This window comes from Acomys russatus, chromosome 11 (genome assembly GCF_903995435.1).
Source record: "Acomys russatus chromosome 11, mAcoRus1.1, whole genome shotgun sequence".
NCBI classification, from domain to species: domain Eukaryota; kingdom Metazoa; phylum Chordata; class Mammalia; order Rodentia; family Muridae; genus Acomys; species Acomys russatus.
Genome location: NC_067147.1, coordinates 51,291,518 through 51,298,169, shown reverse-complemented (window position 1 = coordinate 51,298,169; position 6,652 = coordinate 51,291,518). Strand labels below are relative to the sequence as shown.

Sequence of the window (6,652 nt, the reverse complement as noted above, 5' to 3'; positions counted from 1 at the left end):
TCTCCTGATCCATGAACAAGGGAGATCATTCCATCTTCTCATGTCATCTTCAATCTCTTTCTTCAGAGTTTTGAAATTTTTTTCAAACAAGTCCTTCACTTGCTTGGTTAGAATAACTCCTAAATATTTTATATTGCTTGTGGCTAACATGAAGGGTGTAATTTTCCTAATTTCTTCCTCTGCATGTTTGTCATTTGTATATAGGAGGGCTACTGACTTTTTGGAGTTAATTTTGTATCCTGCCAATTTGCTGTAGGTGTTTATCAGCTGTAGGAGTTCTCTGGTGGAATTTTGGGGGTCACTTATATACACTATCATATAATCTGTAAATAGGGATAATTTGACGTCTTCCTTTCCCATTTGAATCCTCTTGGTCTCCTTTTGTTGTCTTATTGCTCTGGCTAGAACTTCCAGTACTATATTGAAGAGATATGGAGAGAGTGGGCAGCCTTGCCTGGCCCCATTTTTAGAGGAATTTTCTTGAGTATCTCTCCATTTAATTTGATTTTGGCTATTGGCTTGCTGTACATGGCCTTTATTATGTTTAGGGATATGCCTTGGATTCCCGATCTCTCTAAAACTTTAAACATGAATGGGTGTTGGATTTTATCAAATGCCTTCTCTGCATCGAAGGAGATGATCATGTGGTTTTTTACTTTCAGTTTGTTTATATGGTGGATTACATTGATGGATTTTCATATATTAAACCACCTCTGCATGCCTGGTGTAAAGCCTACTTGGTCATGATGAATGATATCTTTGATTTGTTCTTATATTTATTTTGAGAATATTTTATTAAGTATTTTTGCATCAATGTTCATAAGAGAAACTGGTCTGAAATTCTTTCTTTGTTGGGTCTTTATGAGGTTTAGGTATCAATGTGACTATGGCCCTATAGAATGAATTTGGTAATGTTCCATCCATTTCTATCTTCTGCAGTAGCTTGAAGAGTATCGATATTAGCTCATCCTTGAAGGTTTGGTGGAATTCTGCACTGAAACCATCTGGCCCTGGGATTTTTTTGGTTGGGAAACTATCAATGATTGCTTCTATTTCTATAGGGGAAATGGGACTCTTTAGCTTGTTTATCTGTCCTTGACTCAATTTTGGATAAGTGGAATTGATCAAGAAAATTGTTTATTTCCCTGAGATTTCCAAATTTTGTGACATATATGCCTTTGAAGGAAGATCTTATGATTCTTTGTATTTCTTCAGTGTCTGTTGTTATGTCTCCCTTGGAAATTTTCTTCTATGATTTGCTTGAAGACGTTTTCTGGTCCTTGGGACTTTGCATCTTCCTTTTCATGTACTCCTACAATCCTGAGGTTACACCTTCTCGTGGTGTCTTTGATTTCTTGGATGCTTTGTGTCACCAATTTTTCTGTTTTAATATTTTCTTTGAGAGATGTATCAGTTTCTTCTATTGTATCTTCAGCCCCTGAGATTCTCTCCTCCATGTGTTGGCTTCTGTTGGTTATTCTAGTCAGTTGGATTCCTGCTTCCTTTTTTAATTGTTCCATTTCACAGTTTTTCTCAAATTGTGATTTGTAAAAATATTGCCTAATTCTGTTTTCACTTCTTGAACTGTTTTATTTAATTTCTTCACCTGTTTGCTTGTGGTTTCTTGTTTCTCATGGATGGCCTCTATTCGTTTCTTTGTATTCTCCTGGAATTCTTGAAAGGATTTATTCATTTCCTGTTTATAGTTCTCAAATAACTGTATAAGCGTGGTTTTGAGGTCATTTTTCCTGTGACTCCCCTGTATTATATCTGTTGGTTCCTGGGATTTCTGGTGGAGCCATAATGTCCTGGTTGTTATTTGACCTCTTATTCTTTCCTTTAGGCATCTGCTTAGAGGGCTTGGGCTTTCTGAGCTAGTGGTCACAGCGATGAGTACCTTTGAGAAGCAGATGCTTTCTATACTGGCTTTGCAGACTCTGTCTTCTTGTATCTGTTTGTCTAAGCTCTGCCACCTAGGATCCGTGGTTTTATAGGGCTCCTCTGGCTACTTGTTCTCCTATGAGGGGGTCCACCACACAGTAGACATGTGGTTTCAGTGTCAGATGCTGTGTGGATTCCGTTTTGTTAATCCTCTGTTCTGTAGGAGGGCCACTCTGTTCCACATTTCTAAAGAGTGCAGTGTGCTTAGAATTTGTGATTCCCAACCCTGTGGGAATACCAGCCAGGTTGGGGAGGGGGATGGGGGGCTTTCTTTTTAGTTTCCTTATTTGTTTACACTGGGGAGCCCCCAAGCCTGTGTTTTAGAAAGTGGCCTGCTCATTTTCTCACCTGCATTGCTCCGCTGAGCTGTCTAGCTGGTAGCCACTGCTCACTGTGGGTCCTTCCATTTCTCCCCGCTGTTTGCAGCCCGCCACTGAGGCAAAGCACTGGTCTCCACTCTCTGTCACCCCCCGCTGCTCGCAGCCCCTTGCAGCCCCTGTTGATCGCAACTTCCCACAGCAGTTCTCACAGGACACCACGCCAGTCATCTCTGCCAGTCTGGCACTGCTTGGGATGGTCTGTTCCCCAGAGGGTCTGTTTTCTTCCCATGTTCAGAGGTGCGCTGGTTTTCCATAGTTTGTTTCTTTGAAACTGTGGAGTTCTCCCACTGTAGTGGGGTAGGGAGCTTGGTGTTCCTGGTTAAGAAATCAATCCGAATTCCTGACTTGATTACTCTGGCTTCTAGACAAGGTCCACACCGCTCGCCACCATCTTGGAATAACCAGATTTAGTCTTTTTCTAGTGTCCCAGATTTCTTGGATATTTTGTGTCAGAACTTTTTAGTTTTAACATTTTTTTGACTGATAATATCAATAACTTCAACTGTTATCTTCTATACTTGAGATTCTTTCTTCCATCTCTTGTATTCTGTTGGTGTTGCCTGTGTCTAAGGTTCCTTTTCTCTTCCCTAGGTTTTCCAATTCTAAGACTTCCTAAGTGTTTTTTTTTTTTTTAATTTAAGTCTTTATTGACACAAAAGAGCTGAAAGCTTGATACACTGGAATAGCTGCTACTTACACAGCTGTTCAGGTTTATTTAGAATTTAGACGTTAACAGGAACAGAAATCTTCCACTTAGACAAGCTAATTATTACAGGTGTGTTATGGTTTATAATTTCTAAAGGCATGTCTCTTAGCTAATGTTTTAATTGTATCATATTACATAGGTTCAAGTTCTTTCTTTAAAGATTCGTCAGAATAACATGGAATGAAGAGACTTTTGAACATTTGCCATCTCTTACTGCTGCTGTTTCATGAAAGGAGATATGAAATATCTTTAATTTTTAGTTAAATGTTAGAAAATTTCAGCAAATAAAATAAATATTTCAGTGCTTCCAATAATCCATACCTTTACAATTTAAATAGAATTTACAAAAAAAAATTTACAGTTTCCATCATAACTTTTTTTTTTTGCAACATATCCATTTCTTTTTAAAGTTCACTTTGTGTGTCAGGAAATAGATTATCGTTATTCCTCTCCACATCCTCCAAACTCTTTATGAATTTCTCATGTAGCTGTTTGATTTCTTTCAGTCTCTGGCTCTGAACAATTCTAGACTGCTGAAAAATCTTTTGTTGTTGTCAAAAAAGATTATTTCCTCTTGTTGTGTTTTCCAATTTTGCTCAATTTTCTGGTCACTGGCTTTGAAAGAAGCTTTGGTACACATTTCTATTCTTTTTTTCTTGGCAAGATGTTGATGTCAGCTTCAAAATTTTCCAGCACATTCTGTACTTCAACTTACACACCTTCAGTTATTCCTGCAGAAGATCTTTTCTTTCCATGTTTATCAGTTACTAGAGTCTTTTCATCAACAACATCCTCCTCTGAACAAGACAGATCTTTATCTTCTTTCTCAAAGTCAAAGGCTTTTTGAGGTTGATCCACCAATGGTGGCTTCCCAGATTTCCCAGAATGCTTTCTCCCACCATGCACCATCTTTAGACATTTCCAGGGTTGGTGGACCGCCATGCCCCTCAGCAATTGTTGCCTTCTCCATCTGGCTGAGGCAGTCCTGCCTAGCTGGGCTGTGGCATCCGCCTCCCTGGTTAAGGCCCTCGAAGGCAGAGCTTCTGATATTGGCTCTCACTCTGCCATCACTTTACTTCAGCTCCTCCAGAGAGGAGTCCCTGTCTCCAGAGCTGGGACACATCTGAGAAAACCTTGCCTTTGGGCAGGAAAAAAATCCAGCATGGCCCCAACCAAACTCTTTGCTGATTGTTCCTCAGTATTTTATTTGTTGCTTCTAATCCCCCTTTTTTAGGTCTTGAGTAGGTTTATTCATTTCTTTCTCCCATTCAATTCTATTTTCCTATAATTCTTTGTAGGATTTATTCAATTCCTTCATCTGTTTGAATGTATTTTCCTGTATTTCTTTGAGAGAGTTATTTTCCTCCTTCAAGGCTTCTATCATTCTCATCACCTCAGATTTAAAATCATCTTTCTTGTGTTTCATGGGTTTTAGTATCTCCAGGGCTTGTTGTGGTAGGACCACTTTCTTCCAGTGGTGTCACATGGCTCTGAGTTTTGTTGCTTGTGTTTTTGCGCTGGCCTCTAGCCATCTGGTTGTCTCTGGTATTAGCAGGTATGAAGGTTCCTCCAACAGGGTCGCTGTTTTTGTCCCATGTGGGCCAGGCAGGTCAGGAGCAGGCAAAGAGAGCTCTAAACTGAAGGTTATTTGCTAGGGGTCTCCAGAGCCCTAAGCAGGGGACAATGGGTGTTGGAGCTTGCACTCAGCTCAGCTTTTCTGGGTTCCCTGCCTGTGTCCCAGTTGGGTCAGGCAGGAGAGAAGCAGTTTGAGAGAGTTCCAAGTCGATAGTTGTTTGGGTGCCCCCACAGTCCTTCTCAGGATGGCAGCTAATGTGGGTTGTCCCTAGGGACATTTCTGTGGATTAGCCAAGTGGCCCCAGGCTGGATCCACCCATGCTTCTAAAGACCAAACTGATAACTACAAAATACCTGTGCTGGTGACTCACAGGTGAGAGGGGTCCTTGCTGCCCTGCTGATCAGACAGTGTATGTGATCAACGCCTCCATCTTGGATTGCCAAATGGTTTCTCCTCATTTCTTTTTTTATGAGCATATTTCTAGGACCATCGTGGAAAAACCAGTTACATTTTCTTGTGTATTCAATAAGAGAAACAGGTCAATAGATTTAAAATCATACCAGTCCTAACATTTGGACAAATCTGTGAAAACCATTGAAAACACTTCATCTCTTAATTTTAAAAATTTATTATAATTTATTCACATTACATCCTGATTGTAATTCCTTGCTCTTATTTTCCCATTCCCACCCTCCCATCCTTTTCTGCCTTATTCCCCTTTCATAGTAGGGTACTCCTCCTCCTCTACCTTCTGATGTCAGCCTCTCAGGTCTCGTCAGGATAGCCTGCATCCCTTTTCTCTGTGTGCCTACAAGGCCCCCCCAAGGGGCAGTGACCACATTATGGGAATCAGAGTTCGTTCCAGAGGCAGGGCCCCCTCTCCTCCCCTGCCACTGTGGAGAATGAGCTGTCCATATGCTATGTCTGAAGAGGGGGTCTATGTTCTCTGCTTGCAATGTCCTTGGTTGGTGCATTAGTTTGTGCAGGCCCCGTGGGCCCACACCCACAGGCCTTTAGGGTCTCCTTGTGGAGCTCCTGATCCATCAGTTTCCTTCCATCTCCCAACTCTTCCATGCAACTCTCAGAGCTTCACTCAGAGTCAGGCTGTGAGTCCCAGTATCGGTCCTGATCCCCCTCTGGGTGGAGTCTCTCAGAGGACATCTATGTTGGGCCAATATCCACTTATAAGTGAGTATATACCATGTGTGTCTTTCTAGGCCTGGGTTACTTCACTCAGGATGATCATTTCTAGTTTATTCATCTGACTGAAAATTTCAAGATTCCCTTGTTTTTAATAGCTGAGTAGTATTCCATTGTGTAAATATACCACAGTTTCTTTATCCATTCTTCAGTTGAGGGGCATCTCGGTTGTGTCCAGATTCTGGCTATTATGAATAAAGATGTTATGAATATAGTTGAGCAAATGTCCTTGTTGTATGGTGGAGCATCTTTTGAGTATATGTCCAGGAGTGGTATAGCTGGGTCTTGTGGTAGCACTATTCCCAGTTTTCTGAGAAAGCGACAGACCGATTTCCAAGCTGGTTGTACAAGTGTGTGCCTTACTTTTAAAATGTATGCATTTATATTCTGAAATATATACCTATAGGGTTCCTTTGCACCTCAGCATTATATGAATGGAACATATGTCTCTGGAAAAAAGATATCATGTTCAGTATGATATAGCATAAATAATATGTGGCATATGAAAATCTGGGAGGCAGTATTTAATATTTATGCTATCTTATTAGTATTAATATACATACATAACTAAAAGAATTTAAATGTAAGTGGTTCTTGTCTTACTAATATTAATATACATATATAGCTAAAAATAATTTAAATATGTTGTTTTTGGGTTTTATCTTTCATTTGTATTTAAGCTATCTAAAAATTTCCTCTTTTTTCATTGTAGTGTGACTGATATCTTTGTGCTTTTAGAGAATCGAGTCACTCGTGGGAGAGAGCAAGGCACACAAACCTGATGAGGAAGAAAAAAGTAAATCAGATACAGACACTCAGAACCACAGATTTTGACATTTCTCAAATGCC

The 6,652-nt window shown here is 40.2% G+C and overlaps 1 pseudogene; it reads right to left on the bottom strand.

Moving 5' to 3' along the window:
* Positions 1 to 3,192: 3,192 nt before the first annotated feature.
* LOC127195200 (synaptonemal complex protein 3-like) lies at positions 3,193 to 3,936 on the bottom strand (annotated as a pseudogene).
* Between the last annotated feature and the right edge of the window lie 2,716 nt (positions 3,937 to 6,652).